The sequence below is a fragment of the Polypterus senegalus genome, chromosome 14, assembly GCF_016835505.1.
Source record: "Polypterus senegalus isolate Bchr_013 chromosome 14, ASM1683550v1, whole genome shotgun sequence".
NCBI lineage: Eukaryota > Metazoa > Chordata > Cladistia > Polypteriformes > Polypteridae > Polypterus > Polypterus senegalus.
The window spans coordinates 25,389,797-25,414,402 of NC_053167.1; the positions used below are offsets into that span (position 1 = coordinate 25,389,797).

Consider the following 24,606-nt stretch of genomic DNA (forward strand, 5'->3'; position numbering starts at 1 on the left):
GGTTGCCTGTTTGATTTCGAACATCCAGTTGTGACCCCTTGCTGTTCCTAACTACAAGTTTGTCTAATGACATATTTCCTGGCCTTGTAATTCTCTCATTAAACTTTAGAAACATTGCATGTCTCTTAAGATAGAGTTCCAGTGCAGCATGAAGTCAGTGAAAACTGCTCAAAGGAAAATTTTACTGCTCAAAGGTTAACCTATGATGGCTCATGAGACTTGACAGAGATTCTCATTTATGTTTCATTTAAGAATCAATTTTGTCACAAATGTTTCCCCTAAAAAATTTCTTTTAGGAGAAACAGCTTTAGACAAAAATGAGACGTGAGATACAGCTGAAGTAAAAGGACTCAAAATCGAGAATTTGCTTTGAAAAGTACAGGAAATTTGTAGGATCTACCCTTACTATAATGTCTTTCAAGACTTCATATTTTTACTGACTGATTTCTTTATATGAGGTGTTTTACAACATCTGAAATATGAGGGGTTACATTTCTTTTGTGTTTCCAATTGGAGCACAGGTAGATGAAGTGACTTGCTCATGGTAACACAGTGATATCAGTAGTGGGATTTGAAACCACAACCTCAGGATTTGAAGTCCAAAGTCTTAACCACTGTGCCACACAGCCTACCATTTTTCACAGAATGAGTGTGATCTATCTGAAGCACAGCAATACAAATTAGAGCACCTAATAGTATGATTCAGAATCAGCTTTGTAATCCTAGTAAAGTGTTTTAGTACTACCGTCCACAATGCAAATTTATGAAAATAGATGTCAAGACACTGCTTGGAAAATCTGAGCCCACTGTGTGACCTTGCTGAGACCTCTGCTGAACTTCCAGAGGAGACACAGGTGAGAATTCTAGGGTATTTTTTGTCAGGATAAAAATCTGAGAAGCTAGAGACAAAAGAAAATGTCTTCATTTTCTTTATTTCTGATATCTTTGCTGTTTAGGAGAAACCTAGAGGTCTCATTTTTGATTTTTCATTCCTATGGGTGGAGAGGTCAGCACTTACATGGTTCATTTTTTTTGTTTGTGAATTACCTTCCTGTATTGTTATCTAAGTACTGACTAACTACCAAAAATGTATAGGGTACAAATTATTGAGGGGAAAGTGTTCATTAATTCTTTAGTCATCCCCTTGCTCTCCAATGTTTTTATGCTTCTAGACTTTTCCTTCCTTCATTTATCTGCTCTCCAACAATGAAGATTTGCATTAGGGACAATTGCTACTAAAGTTGCCTTTGCCTGTCACTGGAATTCTACTGATTTCTTTTCTGTGAGGCTAGTGATATGCACCAGCAATCAGAAGGTTGCCAGTTCAAATCTAATACATGCCAGAAGCGACTCTAATCCATTTGGCTCTTGACCAAGGCCTTTAACCTGCAATTGCTTCGTCCTGGGCATGGCACTAATCTGCATCCAGCCCGGCAAACAGGTCCTCCAACTTACAGCGAAAACCTGGGGTTTAGTGGCAGGATTGGCCCTCCAGCCACCATAAATAACTTCACACTGTTCCAGTGTAGTGCTGAGGTGTCACCTGTTGCACTCTGGTCCTAATCCAGATGGTTTGTCGTGTGGTGGGAGAGGCAACATGCTGTCAGCGCATGCTCCCTACCTCTCCTTCATCTGGAAGTCTTCCTTTTTTCAATATGATCCTTTTGGAACGGTTGGTGGTGAGGATCAGTGGGGCATCTGACTCTTGAATTGATAAATAGTCTGATGCAGTATAGCTGGTCTCAGCACGGATGGCCTCTGGTCCAGCCACAACCTTAATCCTTAATATTTCTTCTTTTTAATAGGGTTGGTATTGTGCTGTTCCCTCACTTGCTTTTCTTCTTTTTGTTGTTGTTCTCAATTTGAATGCACCAGGGTTCGGTTCAGTTGTGTTATGAGGTGGTGGGGACGAGGATGAGTGCCAAGCAGTGAGATTTATTTTAAGTCTTGTCATGTCAAAATAAGTCTGGCTTTTGTGTAAGTGTATGCATTTCAATGAAAGTTTGATCACATAAAATAAGTTCTTCAGTTAAAAACTGAGAGGGTGGGACAGTTTCTTTGAAAGGGTAATGCCCCCTTTTGTCCAAAGCACTGGGTCTGATAAGTAGACGGGGGAATTCAGGGGCAAAATTTAAAGGGGCATAGACAAAAAAATTTCAAAAACAGCCAGAAGAACACTAACTATGGGTCAGAACAACAATTAGAGTGCAAGACAAAATTTAAAATCCAGAAATCCAAAGCACAAATACAGTTGAATTTAGTAGCTCAACCTGTTGGCAGCAGTGACACAGGTAAACAAACACACAGTCTGAGTGAAGCCAGCATCCCAGTTCTCCCTTTTTGTGTCCCTTGCCCACCCATCATGTGGCTGCTGCTTAAGTTGCTGAAAGTGAAGCCCCAACTCATCAATCAATCAATCAATCAATCAACATTTCTTTATATAGCACATATTCATACAAAAAAATGTAGCTCAAAGTGCTTTACAAAATGAATAGAAAAATAGAAGACACAATAAAAAATAAACATAAGTCAACATTAATTAACATAGAATAAGTAAGGTCCGATGGCCAGGGTGGACAGAAAAAACAAAAAAACTCCAAGAGCTGGAGAAAAAAAATAAAATCTGTAGGGGTTCCAGACCACGAGACCGCCCAGTCCCCTCTGGGCAGTCTACCTAACATAAGTCAAACAGTCCTATTTGTATTTAGGGTTTTCATGGAAGGACCTGATGATGATGGTCACGTAGACTTCTGGCTTTCAGTCCTCATGACAACAGAGGTTTAACCACAAATCATGAGTTAAACATTTTTCACTGGCTGATTCCCCCACAGCTCTAACACACACTCACACACCTGCCTGCAGTTTATTGTCGGTTGTTACAGATGACATACATGGTGTACATGGATGCTATCTTGTATTCAAGAAGGAGAGGGCACTGCCTGGGCACAATCATCAACCTCATAATACAAGACTTAAGAACTGATGTGGTGTCACTACAACCATAAAGTCCACTGAAGGTATTCATGCTGCCTATTCGAAGTCACCCTTTGGCTCACTGAGTGTGATTTTTCACTTCTTTTTCTAATGCTTTGTCCCAGACATCCTCATCTGAAATCAAGCAGTCAGTACAGCAAACCCAGTCTCCACTAGGATTCTTCCTGATCTTTGCACACGGCTGAATAGTGCTCTTCAGACACAGGCGACGTGATGAGGTGTCAAGATTACCTCATTTGTATCCAAGACAAGCTTTCATTCTGTTTAGAAAAAAAATGGCAGTTTTTTTTTCTCTTGAAAGTAAGTCTGTTTTCATTGATTAGGGAAAGCAGACACCGACAGTGAGAGTGAGGCAGCAGCAACTCTGTGCTCTGAGGCCTGTGGCTTTGACCTTGAACGACTGGATTGAGGAGTGAGATTGCTTCTTTTATGCTGAGGCATCAGTAGAATGCTCATCTCAGGATAGACCTGAGACCTGGCAGAGTGTGAGACCTGATGGTTAAAGTGTAATCTCTGGGAGATGTGTGGCTGGGAGATAGGAATAGAGAAACAAAGGGGCCATCATGACGTAAGCCTGTTTCATGTCTGATGATGACGGATATGGAGTCGGAGAAGTTACGCTGACGAATTCATTATAGGAAAAAATGCAATGTACACTGTGGGAGGGAACAAAATGGGGGGGGGTTACATTTACAAAGGGAGGGAAGTATCTTAATGTTTCTGCTTTGACCTCAACAGGTAATAGGGAGACATAGTGGTGCAGACTGGGATGGAATCCCAGCCAGGCAGTTTCTCTCCTTGTGTGTTTTTCTATGAATACTCCAGTTTTACTTCCACATCCTCAGACAATATGTGGGTTAGCTTAACTGCCAAATTTAACTTAGCGTGGTGTGACTGCACCCTGTGATTTATACCCAAGGACATTACATGGGTTAATCTGCTTTGAAAATGGGTCTGTTGCCCTTTAGAAAGACCGTCCCACTTCCTTTGCAGCTACATAAGTCGATAATTCTTTCTCCCAAAACCTCTCTTTATAAATGGTGCTACAAGCTCTTACTCTGCCATTACGCAGTCATTCTCTGTCTTCCAATTCTCAGTTTGCAGAACTGAAAAACAAATGGCTATATAAATTTCCAGTGGGCTTTCCTGCTGGGACATTTGGTTGTATTACTCTCCACATTACTTGTCATTACTCCTTGCAACCTCTTGTAATTATGCTGAACATTTTGGCCATCAATCCTGAAAGTGGTTGATGCTAACATGGCACACCACAGCAGCACCCCTCTGTTTTACCCCTTCAGTCATGTCTGGTAACTGCGCACTACTCACCACACTCAGGGATAGGCTACTTTGTCTCTCAGACTCGCACTTTGCTCATCACAGCACCACTTGTATCACAATGTGTTGCTGATGTACTAAACTGGCCTCTCATAAAACGGTGGCTAACAATAACTGAGCACATCTGGGCAGCATCAAGCTCTTGGTGCGTAGTCAGTATATGAGTCTTTATAGTCTAACACGAAGAGCTTCTGTACTGCAACAGCAATGATGAAAACTACAATGATTATAATGATTATAAGATATTCTCCACCCATTTTGTGACTCACTTTGGTGATATCCTAGTAACATCAAATGAAAGGTAGGAACCAAACATGGATGGGATGCCAGAACACAATCTTGGGCAATACTTATATCTTGTCAGTTTGGGGTGACAAATTATCCTTTAGCATGTGAGAAGAATCTTATGTACCTGAAGAAGACATTGACCAGCCTGGATACTGCACCCATGTCCTTAGGGATGTAATGCAGCCGTATTAACCACTTTAACATTACAAAACACCACTCAGTAGATCAGCTTTAAGAATTTGCAAGCTGTAGATTTGTACATTGTAGCTCAGTAGATCGGGTTAACAGCCTTTTAACTCTAGTTCCTCTCATGTGAAGTTTACATGCCCTTCCCATTTTCATTTGATTGTCCTCCAATATGGAAACCTGCACCTGGGTTTGTTGCTACTTTAAATGAGTGTGAGTGTATTTGTCCCACAAAACACTGGCATCTCATTCACAGCCAGGCTGTGTGTAATACCATAGGTGAAAAGCCTGCTGTGTATTTGTATATTTATTATTTACATATATACAGTATGAGAATAAAGATCCAGTCTCCTGATTTTTTAAAACTTGCTGAGTGTTATCTTGACATCACACCATGTTGAAATATTACCCCTGCTGCTCTCTAATTTAACATGAATGACTGTAATAAGATAAATGTTATTAAAATGAAAAATGCATATTGTGTAATGAAACATTTATAGTTCTACTGTATAAGCAGCAGAAAAGCAAATGCCAAAAAGCATAATTTATTAAAGCATAGCATCAAGGAGCTGATTCTATGGCAAGAGCTGCTCTTTCCATGTGGAGCCGGCAGATGACCACCTTGAGCACAGATATGTGCACACACACACATGTACACACTTGTACACACATACACACACACATTGGGTCAATTTGGAGTCACCCTAACGTGAACATCCATTGTGACCTGAAAAGAAAACTGCACAAGCTCAGTGAGACCCCCACGGAAGCTAACTAGGTACAGAATTCAAACCCAGCATGGTGGATCAGAAAAGCGGCAGTATTAACTATTGCACTACGATGCCACTCATTGGAGTCTAATAACAAGAAATACATCAAATGAAATCAAGATAAGTGGTAGAGTAAAATAAAATCAAAATGAAGAATGTCACTTAAACATTCTATATGTTAGAACCCCTGTTGACCTAATCTTTGTTATTTCAAAAACCTCAGTGCTGAAAGTACAAATGGCCTCCTGTGTTGCGTTGTATTCATTCAGCTTTGCAAGATTTTATCACTTGTCAAACTGCTGGCCACTCCAGGTTTGGTTGCCTGACCTGATAGCAGATGACAGCTCTAACTGTAACATTAGGAACGTTAGGCAGTGCTCTCTTGCAGTGTCCAATCACTCACAATAACACTAAAGATGCCAGATACACAAACACAGTCCACTTATTAAATGTAAATTCATGCATTAGATTGATAAAGAGATGGAGACACGGTGTTGCAACCGAATATAACAAAACATACTCATGGTAAACCTTCCACAAACGTTGGGCCAGTCTGCACAATTGTTAAACCTCTGTCTCCACAGTGGAGTGACTTGAATTAGTTATACCAAGCACTCCATTTTACTACCCTGTGAGTCAGAACTCTGACCATTCAACCTTAAATGTTAGTCTAATTCATGTCCCAACTTCACCATCAAAATCACTGAAAGATAGAGGTCTTTAAAACCATCCAGGGGACTTTTATCACTTCTTGGGTTAGGAGTGGCCTCTGAAATTCCTGAGACCTTCTCAGCATGGCTTTTTCTGGCTGGCACAGATAGATTGGTATGTCTGAGGTCTATTTTTTTTAATTTTAAGGACCAGATTCCCTAGGTGAATCTTTGATAGCCAGGCCTCAGTGATGAACAAAAGAGGCCCAAGGAGTGATTACTAGACAAAATCTACACAGAGTTGAGAATGATAATAAATGAATATGAACTAAAGCAGGGTTACTTAACCACTGGGTTGCCACCCACGTTTGGGCCAGTTGCTGGTGTTTATAATGGTAGTGCGTTCCAGTAGGTCATGCAGTGCATCGTGGTGGGTTGCCGCTTTGATGATTGCACTTGATCCCCACTCCCTTTCTGATGATCACACTCAGTTCACCAACAAAAACAACAACAATATTTATTTATAAAGCACATTTTCATACACATGATGTAGGCTCAAAGTGCTTTACAGGATGAAGAAGGAGAAAAAAGACAAAATACAAAAAATAAAATTATATAAATAAATACTAATTAACATAGAATAAAAGTAAGGTCTGATGGCCAGGAGGCCAGAAAAAACAAACAAAAAAAAAAAACTCCAGATGGCTGGAGAAAAAAAAATCTGCAGGGGTTCCAAGGCTATAAGACCCCCCAGCCCCCTCTAGGCATTCTACCTAATATAAATGACCTCAAATCAGTCCTCATGGTATTCAGGGTTCACATGGAAGAACTTAATGATGACGGTCATGTGGACCTCTGGCCTTTAATCCATCAATGTAGGGACATCACAGTGCTTTGATCGGGTGGTGGTGGTGCAGGTCGCCACCACAGAAAACCAGAAAAAGAACAGAAGAGAAAGTAGGGGTTAGTATGGATTTCGGTGCCACCAGGAATAATAATGATAATTAAATGCATATACAGAGTATCATGATTAAACGTAAATGAAGCTATGAGAAAGCCATGTTAAAGAAATGTGGTTTTAGTAGTTTTTTAAAGTGCTCCACCGTATTAGCCTGGCAAATTTCTGTTGGAAAGCTATTCCAGATTTTAGGTACATAACAGCAGAAGGCTGCCTCACCACTTCTTTTAAGTTTAGCACTTGGAATTCTAAGCAGACACTCATTTGAAAATCTAAGGTTACAATTTGGAGTGTAAGGTGAAAGGCATTCTGAAATATAGGATGGAGCGAGATTATTTAAGGCTTTGTAAACCATAAGCAGTATTTTAAAGTCAATTCTAAATGGTATGGGTAACCGATGTAGTGACATCAGAACTGAAGAGATGTGCTTGGATTTTCTATTCCTATTTAAGATTCTGGCAACTCCATTCTGCACTAGTTGCAATCGATTGATGTCTTTTTTGGTAGTCCTGAGAGGAGTGTGTTAAAGTAATCTAGCCGACTGAAAACAAAAGCGTGAACTAATTTCTCAGCATCTTGCAATGTTATAAGGGATCTAACTTTTGCTATATTTCTTATGTGAAAATATCCTATCAAAGTACGGACAATAGGTATGGATGAGTAAATTAAATGTATTAAGCATAAATCAGGGAATTAATAAAAAAATTAAATGTGTAAGTGAAACATTTAAGTTTTAGAAGAGGATTATAGATTTTCTGGTAAGTTTTTCTCAAGAAAATTAGAACATCAGAACAGTTGTGATGAGACCAGGCCATCTAGCTTAACAAGCTCATCCATCCTATTCATCTAGATTGCCCAAGACAGCATCAAGTTGAGATCTGAAGATCCCTAAAGTCTTCCTCTTCACCAAACTACCTGGTAATTTATTCATGTTTCTATGTTTTCTATGTTTCTGTGTTTTGAAGAAAAACTGTCTAAGATTTGTGCAAATCTGCCCTTAACACATTTCCCGTTTTCTTGTTGCAGAATGTATTTTAAAGTAACAGCTGGAAATCAATTGTACTAAGTCCTTTCATAATTTTAAAAACATAAATTTTGTGCTATATCAATTAAACATATTATTATTATTATTATTATTATAATAGTTATTATTATTGTTATTACTGTTTTCTCACCTTTCAATCTGTCCTCATAGTTCACTCCTCTTAGGCTCAGAGTCCTGGTTCCTGTTCTCTGGACTTTCTCTAGCACTGCTATGTCTTTCCTGTAATACGGAGACCAAAACTGTACACAGTATTCCAGTTGAGACCCCCCCAGTGCATTAGACGGCTTAAGCATTACCTCCTTTGACTTGTACTCCACATCTTGTGCGTATAACCTAACTTCCTATTAGCTTTCTTGATTGCTGCTGGCCACTGTCTTGACTTAGATAGTGATGATTGTTAGAATCTTCTCATAAACTGTACTTTCAAGTTTTTCACCTCCCATTGTGTATTCAAACCTAACTTTTACTTCTTATGTGTAATACGTTACATTTACTTATATTAAATTTCATCTGCCACAAATCTGCCCAAGTCTGTATGTTATCCAACTCTCTCTGTAATGATTCAACAGATTCTAGATTATCTGACCTTCCACCTATTTTGCAAAACATAACCAGCTTATTGATTATATTCTTCTCCAGATAATTTATCTATATGAAAAAAGAACAAAATTATAGAAAATGAAGACAATTAAAGGCTTAAAGTTGAGGAGAAGTAATGTTAAATGTGATGAGCAAGGAATATTAGAAATAGTAGACACATTTTACAGTTATATGACAAAAAAACTGTAAACTAGTACAAAAGATATTGGGGATTGAATAGATAGTATTTGGTTAAAAAGAAGAAAAGTAATGTAAGTTGAAATTTACAAAAAGAAAAAATCAAAGAAGCTCTAAATCATCTCAGAAAGGGTTAAGACCCAAGTGCTGATAGGTTACTGGTATAGTTACCTCTGAGGATTTGGCAGTAATAAAATTAAATATAATTTTTTGAAGCATTTAATGGTTAGAGAACACAATGAGAGCTGGCTTCATACTGGGCAAATTTTTAAGGACCAGGAAAGAAGAAGTGAAAAGGAGCAAACATAAAGGAATCATTTGCAAAAGGGCCTGAATTTATTAGCAGAAAAGCAATAAACCCACTAACCCTTACCAAAACATGAGACAAAACTTGATCTTAACGCAGCATGAGTCAGGAGTCCAAAACAAAACTAAGTTTTCTAACAGAAGAAAATGAACGTAGTATTTTCTGATTTTTGTTTATCGCATTGACTGTCATAGTTGTAAATTTGTTCCTGATTTCATTATAATAAAATTAGGGTGTTATTTTAATACACTAATTAAATGCAATTTATTGTTAAACAAAACTCACAATAAAAAATATTTTTTTCTAATAAAAATCTATTTGTGTTACCTTGTAGTTTGGGACATGGAACAAAATTCTAGTAGTTGGCAGTGAACGTGTAATATCCCTAAGCTAGAATACCATCATAAATAGCAATGGAATTAATGACAAAACAACTAGCATGATGAGAGTCACATGATGGCAATGGGGACAGCGATAGTAGACATCATGGCCACACCTGCTGTGATAATACAAATAGTGGTGTAATAGTAAATGTACAGTATTTTGTTTTTGTGCTTTCATGTATCTTAGTTGTTTTTACCATGCACATCCCATTTGGAGGTTTATTTGTAATTTTGAATTATTTTGAAAAAGATCAGTTTTATTACACTTTTGGTTTTCTTTGTTTAAGCAGTGCCATTAAGATACATCACGTGCCCTTGTCATCGTGTTTGTGACGTTTTAGTATGTGCCATTCTTGGGTGAATAAACAATGCCTTACTCCTCATGGTGGTGTATGCTTATCTTCTATGCAGGCTCCAGTGTTAGGTTTATTTTTTGGTTTCTAATTCTAATTTTGCTTTGCTCTTTGATTCTTGCATACATGATTATTTTTGATCTACTTAGTTCTGACCCATTTTTGTCTAAGAAATCATCTTCTGGTCTTTTTTTACTTCACAAGAATCCTCTGACACTTTAGATGTCCAAAACAAGCAGCACCTATGAAAGTAAAAATACTTTGCAAGCTCAAAAAAGCAACCAATGACATTTAAGAATTACTGAGTGAAGTGATGACCATGTAAACAATTAGGAAGGGATTTCTATTGATTTCAAAGAAAGAAAATGAAAGCAATATAAAAACTGAAGGTCAGATACAATTCTTTGATAAGACTTCAAAAGTGTGGAAGGAGTGTTAGGTAGCAGGAGAAGGTTCAAGACATCGAAGCCAAAAGTTACAGTTTCAAAATGACAAATGGTGGAAGCTGTATATTTTTAGGATACTAGGGGGCTTACCCCCTGCTCGCATTGCTCGCCAACCCCCATCTTCTGCACTATGCGCCAGCCACTTCGTGTCTCTCCCCAAGGAGATGCGGTCGTTCCTCTGAAACCCCTTCGTAAATGGTGATACAATGAGAAACAGATACAGTTTTTTTTACCTCCTCTTTGCTCGATCAGCTGGTGGCTTGCTGCTACTGCCGTGCTGCGTGATCTGTATCTTGCGCGGTGCTTCAAACATTTAAAAGCCTGTTGAGTAGCAGTCTTTGTCAACTACTCTTTGTCTTTTATTTTCATCACATAAAATCATTGCACAAAATCATTGCACTTTTAGGCTTAGGATTTTATATATATCTATATATATAGAGTAGATAATATTAATGTACGTAGAATACAGGAAGTGGAATCCTTGGAAAGGTTGTTTTTGAAGGATGGTAGAAGTGATATGAATTGCAAAAAATGTGTTAAGATAGATGAAGACAATTTACACAGAAATAGAAAGCAGGGTAACAGTGAGCTGATGTGTAAAAAAATACACACAGGAGTAGCAGAGTAAGGCAAGGGTGCCTGCTGTCCACAGTACTGTTAGGCTGTTGTGTGGAGCCATTTCTAAATTGAAAAAGATGACAAGGGCATTACAAACTTACAATACCAGAAAAGGAGAAGGCAAAAAACATTTAATAATATGAAGTATATGAGGGCGGGTCAAATGAAAACCTTAATATCTTTCATAATTTATTGCAGCAAGGGTGACATTCATATTTGTCCTGTTTCTATACAGTCTCCATGGTGTTGGATACAAGTCCTCCAGCATGTATAGATTTCTCTAAAAACAAATTGTTTTGGTCATATGTGCAGCACTCATCCATGATTTTAAACTCATTGCCTGTTTGAGTGGTGCATAAATGTGGTAATCACTGCAACCATTTTGGGTAGTATGAAAGACTGAGCATTGTCATGTTGCCACAAGACACCATTACTCAGAAGACCACTAAACTTTCATTCACCTAGTTATCTCAATAAATTTTACCCTTCACTCCTCAAAAAATATATGACAGACCTGTTGCTTCTCTTTGGTGCTTGTTTCCAGTGGGGCTGCCATCTTTATAGTTCTGCTATGACATCATGTAGCTCATCTACACTGCTCTTCCACCTGCTGGATGCTCCTAATGTCATTGTAAATGATGTTGCTAGTTTACATGACAATGCTATGATGTTTAGAATTTCTATCATAATTCGAAGGTTTTCATCCGACTAACCCTACAAGAGATGAATAATATAACAGTTTAGAGTCATGAGAGTCGGAGAAAAGAAAGAGCAATAAGGCAAGTGGGGAACTTTATAGTGCTTCAGGATCAAATATGAATTTTAAAAAGTGACACTGAGTGTTATGACAGTAAGCAGATACAGTGGGTACAGAAAGTATTCAGACCCCCTTCAATTTTTCACTCTTTGTTATATTGCAGCCATTTGCTAAAATCATTTAAATTAATTTTTCCCTCCTTAATGTACACACAGCACCCCATATTGACAGACAAAAAAAAAGAATTTTTGAAACTGTTGCAGATTTATTAAAAAAGAAAGACTGAAATATCACATGGTCCTAAGTATTCAGACCCTTTGCTCAGTATTTAGTAGAAGCACCCTTTTGAGCTAATAGAGCCATGAGTCTTCTTGGGAAAGATGCAACAAGTTTTTCACACCTGGATTTGGGGATCATCTGCCATTCCTCCTTGCAGATCCCCTTGAGCAAGGCCCTTAATCTGCCATTGCTCTGTCCTGGGTATGACGTTGACCTGCATTCAGCCTTGCAAGCAGGTCCTCAACTTGCAGTGAAAATTCAGGGGTTGGTGGCAGGACTGGCACTCCAGCCACTGTACAAAACATCACACTGTTGCATTCCATTGAAACTAGTGTGGTGGTGAGGTGTCACCCATTGCACAGCTGCATGCTTCCAACTCAACTCTCTCTCTTTCTCTCAAAGTGAAAGCATACTGTTATGACTGAACAGAGGACCAAACATTTATATTTTCTGCCAAATCCCATAACAAAGATGATAAAAATAAATACAATTGGAGGAAACCAGAGTACTGGCTGAAGGCAATGGATTTTAGACAAGAAAATAAAATGTTTATCTCAACAATGTGCTTTCCATTATATTTGATTGGTTCATGCTCAATTCTAAGGCTTTGTTGGGGTCTGAACTTATACCATGAAATCCATTCCAGACTGGCAAACCCTGTCATACCAGGCTCTCTGTGCCACAAGAGGTGAAGTTACATCACTGTCTGCAATGTTGATAACAATTGCTGCCTGTTGGAGAAAAGTTCATTCAGTGTTCTTGACCACTTAAGGCCAACTCCAAAAAATAGTTTGATATATAAAAAAAAAACTCAAAACCCAAAGTTTTCCTTTTCATTATGGATGATAATTTCAAAAGGAAAGAGTTGAACAAAATTCACCGTGAGCAAAGTGACCCTGTCACAATCCCTGTTGTTGAGAGGGAAGCCTTCTAAGCTAACTGAATATATCTTGTGCAGTAGATTGCAAACACTAATGGCTCATGATGGCTGAAGACAGCAGTATAGGATAGGATGCAGAATGTAATAAATGTAAGGACAACCCAAACACAGGCATTAGTGGAATCTGAGCCTCCTAAACATTCAAATCATCAGCATCTGCTACTAGAACCCATAACAGAGAAAAAGGCTACATATGTAATTATTATGTGGTTGTACCACTAGTGGAGACAGTATCTTTAACTGAGGATGAAAAACAAAACTTATTTTAGATCAGTAATTGAAGTGACACACTTCAAAATACAATTAAGTATAGTAAAAGAGATATTGATGGTTTTTTTAACTATTAAACCAAGTGTTTCTGAATATAAATAGCCTTGTTAAACAATGAGCCACATAATGCAATTTGTAGGTAAACTTCTGATTTGGATTTGATGGTATCTGTGCCTAATAATATTTGTACCTATTTTTAAAATAGCATACACTATATAGCGGTCACTCTTGGATACCTCAGTTTAACCTCAAATAAAGTATCAATTAAACTAATGAATGATTTATATTCTCTATATTTTTGCATTTTCTATAGTTTGGAGTTCAGTCTTGGTCACAGAAAGCTACAGTTCTGCAGGATTTTGTTCCAACCAGTTCCCTAATTGGGCATTATTTCTAGTTGTTAATATACTTTTCCATTCAGTCAGATTTGTCACCCCAGGTAGCCGTCTGTAATCTCAAAATGTTAATAACAAGATGTATGCATAGTGTAACATTCTGGTGCATTCTGGAACTTTTGAATGCTATGAAAGATTCCTTGTTTTCCTTTTCTTGAAGTTGTTTTCAATATAACAAATATTGAGGACATGTTTTTTTCACTCTGTGCCTAACGTCTTACAGAGGAGTCTTAGGGAGTTCCTTTCCTCTTACATTTACTTCTAAGTAAGTAAAGAAACTTTTTGCTTACCTTGCTTATATTTTTTACCTTTATAGTGACAAATATCATTTAACTTACCTGGTATGACTTCTAGCAGCAGAAGAAGTGTGCTGCTATTGCAAACATTTGTGCCAGCTGCTGACATAATGGCAAGTTTCCATCTGAGCAATCTGAACTGCTGACATTGCTATAACCTTTATTGGTGATCTGTTTTGTCGTTTTGTCATCACGTTTGGCTGTTTGAAGCATAAATAATGAAAAGATATGAGTTGAAATCACTTCTGTCCATGTGGCTTTAAAACAGTATATAAATCATTAATTAGGGTTGCATATAATGTTTCTTAGTTTTAAGATAAATGATACTGAAAATTTGCCAATACATTTTAAATAAGCACAACAATAAGTGTTTGACATTATATGAGAACACTCCTTAAATGTATGCCCTTATTCACATGCTCTGCTGCCCTCAACTGCAATTTTTAAGAGAGACATTTTTGAAAAATTCCAAATGATTTTTTAAAACAGGAATTTTAAAAATGTCATCAATTTGTACAATGTGCTATGATTGGCGTACCTTAACGACAATTTGCTTTAAAGAATAAGTGTACAAAATTTCAAAGTAATTGGCCCACTGGGAGTCAAGTTGTTTCATGAGCCCAGAGAAACACAACAATGACAATATGCATTCAAATGTTATGCTAATACACCTAATAATACGTCTTGTACTTCCATTTGAAATTGACAAAGATGGGTATTGCTCACACAATCTTTAGTTTGCAGAAGTCCTTTCAAGTTTTCATTTTTAGCCTCTCTTGCTTATAAACACTGCATTACTTTTTTTAAGCAGTTTGCAATTTACAGTAAGGCACACAATAGAAAGTAGTGAGCAGCTAAACAGCAAATGCACTAACCCTTTAACTCGGATTGAATAGCTTGTTTATTAAAATACTGAGAAAAAATGGAGATGAAAAAACAAGTTATAGGATTGAGAAAAGACAAAATTGGTTCTAATTTATTCTATTCTATGAAACATTTTGTTGATTTTTCCTAGAGAATTAAAATCTGCACTGATAAGAGTATCTAATATAGCAGATCAATAATAGAAACAGCAGCAGAATGTCTAATTATATGGTGTGGTCCTTTGAATATACCTATTATAAAATAGAGTCAAAGTAAAAAGCTGTGGCCACTGAGTTCCTCCAGGACAAATACTCATCTAGTCAAAATGGTTGTTATCACCGGCAATTAAATCTCAAATGAAAAAGCACAGGCCATTCAAGTACATTGTAAGGAAAATAAAGCCTTAAATATAAAAATAAATATCTTACTGAATAGCTGCCCCATTTGTGAATGAAATACTGTGCTGCACACTATCAAATATTCCCAAGCAAAAGTTTACTGCATAATAGTTTTAATTTGTATTCTGCAGGCAATTGAAAATATTTTCTAATGTGGCTCAGTGGCGAAAGGGATGATTTTCATGGATTTGTATCCTACTCTTGGGTCACTGGGCCATTTCACTACCCTAAAATATACAAAATGTTTTTTTTTCCCCATAAATTTAAGTAACATCTGTATCTGTGTCAATTATTCACTGTTGCTTTAAAGCCTTTTGGAATGAGTTCATTGCGAGTGATGTTATAGACTTTGGAAGCTAATTAAGTGCTATCATTAAAATAAATGCATGTCCAACTGTACACAGGTGTTTGCAAATTCACGTGTAAAGCAAACAAGTACTTTGATGAAGTGAATAAGATAAAATTGTAAACAAAATAACGTTACAACCAAATCTAATTTGATCCTATGTGTCCCTGCGACACTGTTAAGGATTAAGGAGGCTTTGAAAATGGAATGACATGGCTTAACGTTGTGTACTGTACTCTTCAATGCACTGGTTATCTTGCTGACATCGTGTTTGAAAGCTGCCTCTTCATTCTCTCTTTCAAACCAACAGCAGTACACACATTTGGCTCACTTGTTTTGAAGTATACTCTTGATCTCTTTTCATCCAGTCATCTGTTTTTACATTTTACATTGCATGATCTGTCGCCAGTACTGCCAACACACGGGTCCAGCGCCATAGTAATTTTCTTCAAGGGTATTCTTGTGTTCCTCCCACACCCTAAAAGATCTGCATGGTGAATTGATGATTCTTAGGTGGCTGGCTTTGCATAAGTGGGGCCTATGATGAATTTATAATCCATTTAAAGTTGTTTTTTGCCCAGGACTCAGTAGTGCTGATACAGACTATGACCCAGAAAAAGCAGGTCTGAAAATGTTATGTTATTAACCTGTTATTTTAGGGAATCTGCTTAAAAATCATACTTAAAATTTGGTCTGAAATACTCCGGGCACTCCGGTTTCCTCCCACAATCCAAAGACATGCAGGTTAGGTGGATTGGCGATTCTATATTGGCCCTAGTGTGTGCTTGGTGTGTGGGTGTGTTTGTGTGTGTCCTGCGGTGGGTTGGCACCCTGCCCTGGATTGGTTTCTGCCTTGTGCCCTGTGTTGGCTGGGATTGGCTCCAGCAGACCCCCGTGACCCTGTTTTCGGATTCAGCGGGTTAGAAAATGGATGGATACTACAAAGAAAGTAGCCCTACACACCATGTATCAGAAAGGGACCTCAGTAATAAGTGCTCAACTTGACATACAAGAACATTCTCCTCCAAGCTTAAACGTCTAGTGTGAAATGTCTGTGCCTGACAGTTGTGACACTGGATTGTTGCCAATTGCTCAGCAGACACAGCTGAATGAAACTGGCCAGCAAATGATTGCCCATTTTGAGTATTTAAAGGTATTAAAAGCTCATGAACAGTTTGTTTGTCAATCTGTAGAAGGCCGTCCAATGATACTGGAAATCAAATAGTTGCCTGTGGAAAGGTTTGAGGGGAGGCCTACTGTTTGTAGACATGTCAGTGCTCAGTACAGCTTGAATTTTGTTTGTGTATTTTTTAGACGCTCAGGAGGACCGGAGGAGGGCTTGTGCCTCCTCCAGACCATGAGGGGCGACCGCCCTGGTTGCTTTGGGGGCCACGGGTGCAGAGCTTTAAAGCTCAACCCTGTAGGGGCCCGTGGTCACCGCCAGGGGGCGCCCCAGTGCCTGGTGAGCCCTGGACACTCAGCACTTCTGCCACACTAGGAAGTGCTGGGGGTAGGAGGGGCAGGGACACCCGGAGTGCTTCCGGGGATACAGCCGGCACTTCCACCACACTGGGGTGTGTCGGTGGAAGATTGCTGGAGTACACCTGGAGCACATCTGGGGGTACATAAAAGGGGCTGCCTCCCTTCATTCAGAGCGGGAGTCGGGTGGAAGAGGACGAGGTCTGGGAGAGGAAAGATGCAGCCTAAAGACAGGAAAGGCATACTGTGGTTTTGGCCTGGACTGGGGTGATTGGTGCTGCGGTACTGGGTTGGTGCACTTGTATAATTGTAAATACACGTGTGTTGGACTTTAAAATGATGTACGTCTGTCTGTGTCCGGGCTGTTTCCCACTATATATATATAAATAAAACTTACCCCAGCAAGATTAGAGTGCAAGGCAGGAACAATCCGTGGACAGAGCGCCAGTCCATCACAGGGTAAACAGAAACCACATGCATACAATAGTGGCACTTTTAGCATCGGCAGTCCACCTAACCTCAAATATCTTTAGACTGTGGGAGGAAACTCACACAGATATAAGAAGAACATGCAAACTCCACTAAGGAAGCACTTGGGATGTGAACTCAAATCTCATCACTGTGAGGCAGCCTTGCTACCACTGCACCACTGTGCCATTCATTTTAATTTATGTATTATTTTTTTGATGTGGAACATGATTTACGAAATACCTGCCATCAAATAAATTTTGGATACACCTTAAAGGAATGCAGTTGTTTCAGAATAAGTTTAGAAAATTCTCTATTTTAGAGCGCAGGAAACATTTCTGGAAATTTAACAGAAATTTCAACTTTGTTTCAGGCAATACTTGATGATTGTAGCACCTTTTGTGTTATTTGTCTTTGTTTCTCTGTAATAGATTACATCATAGATGCTGCCGTATTGTCTACTAGCTTTTGTGATGGCCCTAGCTTTTAGGAATATGAGCTGCCCATGTGACATCGTAATGACCATCAGTATAAAGATGAGCCACATGTCATATGTTCAAACCTGATTTGTAATAAAGGAAAGACTGCTAAAGAAATTGCTTTCAAAAGCATACAAATATTTAGGAAGTATTTCAGGTTTTGACCAGAATATTGTTTGATTTTAAGTTTTCTTTTGCCCCATGAGCCCATCTTTAGTATTTTGACTGAGGCCTCAAGCAGACTTATCTTTTCTGTTTGTCTTCAAATCTCTGTCGCTTGGCATATTTTCTGTCTTGATTAGAAATTCAAGATGGTCTGGTCATGCCACTTTGACAATGGATAGCTGTCTGTATTATGCATATAATCTTTTATCATTTTCTGTGTTTCTTATGTTTTCCACCATTCTGCATTTCTGTTTTTCTACCATTTTGTGTGTTTGATCATTTTAATTCTGTGTGGTTACCAGGCATGTGATCCATGTGCCATGTGACAAATGACATCACAGTGGCCATGTTATATATGATGGCCACATTGTTATGTTATTGTCTAAACTTTGTGATAAAGGAAATATCTTGCAAAAACATGTATATTTTTTGAGCAATCTTCCACTGCAGAAATTTCAGGTATTGAGTTTAGTTTATTTTTGACCACAAACTCTGTAAAGTCCCTTAAACCTGTCAATTAATATACTGATTTCTGTTATGATCTGGCAATTTCTTTGAATTCCTACAGGAATTCTAAAATAATGTTCCTAAATGTATGCATCGTTTTCTAACCAATTCCATTTTAATATTAATATTTTGTTCCTAGAAGGCTTGTGGAGAAAAGTTGAAATATGTTATTTTTTTCCTGACATTATAATGTTTTTTTATTGTCTTTACATTATTGCATTGATGATTACCATGGCCGTTCATCCCAGAAGGTGTCCCAGATGTTCAGTTTGTGACGTCACAGGCATGTCTATATAAAGGTTTGGTTAGGTTCCCTAATTATCCGAGATTGGGTGGGTCAATGATTCATTAATGTTTGATTTCTTTTTGGGTTGTACTAAATCTATTTATGGCTTAACAAGTTTGATTCTTATTTATTATTTTTTGGGTTTGACAACAAATCTAGACTCTCTGGTTAACAAAATTGGCTTGACTTTTGACTACTTCTGACCCTCTCTCAATAAAAGCTACAGTATTTTGGATTTCTCCTGTTCTGACCTGGCTGTCCTTAACATCATAAAAAATGTCTGCCACTCAATTAGATTATTTAGAGAAGGCATACAGTCCTTGGGTCTCACAGTAGCTGTAGTCCTTGATAATGAAACTTAGCATTTAACTGTATTGCTTGTTAGTATATTCATTCGTCCAAGACAAATTTCAGTTCTAGAGCAGTGATCCGCACTTATGGTCTGGGAGGGCAGGAGTGGCTGCAGGTTTTCACCTCAACCAATTTCTTACAGAAAAAGTCGGACGACCATTGCAAAAGCAGAAAGAACATAACAGTATTAATTATTTATCAGACAAAATCAAAAAAGGATAGGTGAATCATAAATTGAGGAAAAATTCAGAAGGCATTTTTGATATGACATTTGGGTTAGGCAGCAGGTAGATGGAGAAGCACAAGATCTAGCCCATCGCCATAACTTGGCCAGGCTTGAGTGACGAGACAGAAGCATTTCCTTTGGAGTCTGACTGTACTGTAAGGTACGCTGGCATCTCTGAGCAGAATGACTTGTGTTCTAAGGAGAAAGATGTACAGAATAAATTACCACTGTGCCTATTTGAAAATGTGAGAAATCAGTTTGAAGATTAACAGTAAGGGCTGCTCTGTAAGGGAAGAATATTAAATTAACTGAAAGTTTTCATTGTATCAGAATCAATGTCAGTATGCAGCAGTGCATCATGGTCTTAGGCCATTTTTTACTGTGTCGCATGCCACCTTCATCACCCAAGTGTTTGCATGCGTATTAAGTAACTCATTGTGATAGTTTCAATTGATGCTAGTGGCCATCTTGTAAACTACAAATATGTACACCTATGGCCCCTAAACTAATATACTGAAAGCTAACCATACTACAGTTCAAAACTCCTTATTTTTAAAAAATTTTTTCCCCCTAGCTTTTGAGCTTTGGACCTTGTAACTCCAAGATCCTGAATTAAAATTGTGCATTCTATATGGAGTTTGCACATCTTCCTGAGAGTTCCTCAAAGAGGTTAACGTAGATGGCAACTCTAAATTGGCCTGTTTGTGGACCCAAACCTTAATTCCTGCCTCAGACTCTGTGGACTCTGTACTGGAATATATAAATCTGTAAAATGAATGTATGTATACAGTATATACATTAGATAATAGATAATATTCTTAAACATATTTAATCCCATTTAGGGTCATGACAGGCTGACTCTGTCCCAGCAATATTGAGTGGTTGACAGAAACCAGCCACAGTGGCTACAGGTTTTAATTTGAACAATTTTATTAATTAGTGACCAGTTTTTGCTGATAATTAACTTCATTTAATTGAATTGCTCTTTAAGACTCAGACCCTTTAAATCATGGATGATCCATGTCGTTCCTAGAGGGCCACAGTGGCTGCATGTTTTTGTTTCAACTCAATTGTTTCATGAGAAATCATTCATTGATGATGAAGCACTTATTGCTCAAGTGACATTTTTCAGCTTCATTTTAGTTGTCTCACTTGTTAAGATTTTGAAACTTTAATTGTCTATTTTAGTCTTAAATTGACGTATTCATTATTTTTTAATTTTATTAGCAAGAAGAAACAAATAATGAAAGAACCAGCAGTTTTTTATCTAGCTGGTTTCCATTTACAAATGTGTGTATTCATTGTGCTCTATTGGGTTTAATAAAATACTTAGAAGGAAACTGAAGAGAAAAATGTGAAGGACTGAAACTTGTCCATTTCGGGCTTCAAATTATTTTAGATGATATCATTAGAAGAAAAAAAAAAACAAAACTTTGATTTAAGAATGACCTGACATTGCAGAGTTAAAAATACAAGTCATGATATTAAATAAAATCTATTACTGACAAAGATTTATTTCTAATTAAATAACTGGTCTGGAACAAAATGTGCAGCCCCTGTGGCCCACCAGGACCAACACCCTTAACCTAAAGACATCTTAATCTAAAGATGAAAACCGATATACCTATAAAGGCAGTGCAGAATTGCACTGTGTGGCAACATCATTATGAAATTTACTTAAAGCATTCGTTGTCTTTTTCTTTTTAATATTTTTTAATAAGATACTTACGGTTTCTAGCAGTAATGTAATAAGTAAAGTGCTACTATTCAGGATTTTGATGTATTGTGATAATGATAAATCTAGAAGTACTGTATATAAATGTATGCATAAAGATCCTGGCACCATATCAGAGTAAGCAAAAAGGCAAGGAACTGAAAGTACATTAAAATTAATTTGGCAGCACGCACCAATAGATAATACAGCAGGGTCAACATTTGTACAGTGGGTGCAGCAGAGTCAATTGTTAATGAACAATAATTAAAAGCTGAAATAGTGAATCTGAAGTGCAAGAAAATGAATGAGGAGATTTCAGAGGAGATCTGAGTTTTATAATCGACAGAAACGGAGTTCAGCAGAGTAGAAGTGTGGAGGTAAACTGTCCACAAGTATTCTGAAAATATCAGAATTTACAGTTTTCCAAGTCAGTGCCCGAGTTCTGTATACAAGTGCAAACCAGTTAAGAGATCCCAAGTTTGATATATATGTGAGACGCACATATACTGGCACAAGGACTCCAGCCACCTGGGCTCAGTTGTGGAACCTAATTGTTGTGTTCTTGCGTCTGCAGGGGCTTCCTCTGGTTTTCTTGCATTATCCTAAAGCTACTTTTACAGACAGACAATTTTGAACTGGCCCCATATGACTGTGTGTGTGTGACAGTAGATGCAGCATTGGGTTGGCACCCTGTTAAGGGTTGACTCCTGCTCCTGTACCCAGCATTAGTTGTCCCCGACCCTCAATTAGATTAAATTAGTTTGAGAATGTGGTGTTAGCATCTATGATAAAATGTTATTAAAAAGTTAACTCTAAAGTGATAAGCTGTACTTTCAGGTGTTAATATTTTTTATTTTCTTCTTCAATGCTGTAGGTCCAGGGGCTTCATGTATAAGCAGTGCGTATTCACCAAAATGTTGCCTACACCAATTTCCACCCTCACTTTTAGATGTATAAAACCTAAACTTGGCGTGAACCCATGCACATTTTCATGGCAGCCTCACACCATGCATATGCACATTTCTGCTTGGTTTTGCAAACTGGCAGCACCCAGCGTCAAAGCACTGATACTGTTTCTGTGTGGTCTCCCTTTCTTTTTTAGATTCATATCCATTATGTGGGCATTATCAAATACACCAAAATTAATTGTATATCGTTTAAATATTTAAGGCACTTGATTGTAACCATTCTGTAACAATATAATGGTGCACGGAATGGCCAAACTATTCAAATACATTAGTTGCTTTAGCATTGTTACTCTCAGTGCACCAGAGTATTTTAACCCACTGTATCTGTGTGTGGAAACACTGCTGCACACCATCTGACTGGAAAGCTCTATAGCAGGTTGTTTTGAGAATACAGAGGATTATCAGGATACAGATTCCAGTTCTGGAGGACATCTATAGCACACGCTGCCTCAGGAAAGCCACCAGCATCTGCATGGATTCCATTCAGCCATGCCACGTCTATTTGAACTTCTCCTATCTAGCAAATGCTTTAGAGCCTTTCCTGCACAGAACATGAGGCTCAAAAACTGTTTCATCCCAAGAGCTATAAACGCACTCAGACCATCAAGTGCTCCAGGTAGAACTGCTTGCACTTGTAATTACAATTACCTCAATGTAAACTTGCACTGTATCTGTAATATTGCGCAACCTGAGCCACTTTATGAATCATTTGCATTATCTGCACTATATGTACATGTATATTGTACTATTTTATTCTTTCACATTGTATATTTTCATTGATTTTTATTGTATTATTATTTTTTATCATTTTATAGGAAAATTACTTTATGGAGGAGTTGCATACTGTATCTTATTGTACTATACAATGACAATAAAGGAATTCAGTTTGGTTCAATAGAAAAGAGTGCGTATTTAAAGATGATGATGATTGGTTTCTATGTCGATTTCGATTTCTAAGAGCTATCTTCTTAGAGTTGTGTGCTTTTAGAATACTAGAATATATACCGTAGATCCCGGAATATAAGCCGACTCGGTATATTAACCGACCCCCTTCTGTACCTACTAAATTACATGTATTTGCCGATGATCAGTATTTAAGCCGACCCCCTTCTCCAAGCAAAATTTTCTAAATTTCCTTAAAAGTGTCTCTTCGGGTATATTTATCATGTTTATCGGTGAGAATTTGAGACTGCCGGCATTTTTGATGGAAGCCAGGAAGTGATTGTGGAGAAGTTTGGTAAAATGAAACCTTTGTGTTAAAACTATATACGCAAATATGGTACATCGGCAGGTGGATTTCTGGAGACTCGTTATAAATTTGATTAACTTAAATACGCAATACAGTGGACCCTTGACTTAAGAACTTAATTTGTTCGTGAAGGCTAACCCATAATGCGTTCCGAACCTCCCACTGCAACACTTACTTAACCTTTTCATAATAAAAAAGGGTTGTATAATGTGCATAATTTACCAAAACACCAATAATTTTTCTAATGTACTAACCAAAAAGTTATAAAAAGTGCCTAGCCTACCAGAAGTAGGCTAGATTAAGATAGGAGCATGGCGGCGCGCTCTCCTTTTCAATGTACTTTTTTGTTATTTTTGTACTTTTTTTTTTTTGCTCGTTTGTGCACGATTGGTTCGGCGAACATCCGCTACACCCGTCAGAACCTTATTGACATCGGTGTCCAGAGCCAGACATCTGTTTCGAGTGTTTTTCATCACACGCACAACATCCCAGACAACATAGCAAGACCAGTGGACTCTCCGTGGATTGTTGTTGGGTCTAGGAGACGACGCAGACGGAGGAGGGAAAGAAAGCAGAAGTGGGGCCGCAGATCCGGCGTTATGCTAAGGCTAATTTAAAAAAACAACTATACAAGCCCTATACAGAACTTTTTTTTTGCAACTTCTTTGCATCTTTTCGCACCATTTGTTTATTTACTTGTTGTGTTCTACACCTATGTCTGCACTGTAGGAGCTGCTTTTAATCTCATTGTACATGTGTATAGTGACAATAAAAGGCATTCTATTCTATTCTATTCTAGAAACAACAATTTCATACTGTCCTCACCATTTAATTTGACATCTTTGGGCTGCAGGAAGGGAGGAGGGGGAGAATGAAACGGAAGGTGGTTATTGTTTAGAAGGAGCCTCCTTATGCAAATCTTTTCTTTGTAAAATTGTCGAGATGGTGGATTTCGACATGCTGTACATATTAGCAAGATCCGTCACATGAACAGCACTCTCATATTTCCACACAATTTCCATCTTCGTTTCGATTGTGATCGCTTTCTTTACCTTC

At 37.9% G+C, this 24,606-nt stretch overlaps 1 protein-coding gene and 1 long non-coding RNA gene across 2 annotated transcripts in view; one reads left to right on the forward strand and one right to left on the reverse strand.

Moving 5' to 3' along the window:
• The window catches only part of slc12a5a (solute carrier family 12 member 5a), an 820,727-nt gene that overhangs the window by 18,623 nt on the left and 777,498 nt on the right, over window positions 1–24,606 (forward strand). The gene's annotated exons all lie outside the window — the stretch shown is intronic.
• The window catches only part of LOC120515124, a 33,417-nt gene continuing 17,089 nt past the window's right edge, over window positions 8,279–24,606 (reverse strand). Inside the window, exon 3 of the long non-coding RNA XR_005630597.1 lies at window positions 8,279–8,448. This is a non-coding gene — a long non-coding RNA (uncharacterized LOC120515124). The remainder of the gene's footprint in view (window positions 8,449–24,606) is intronic.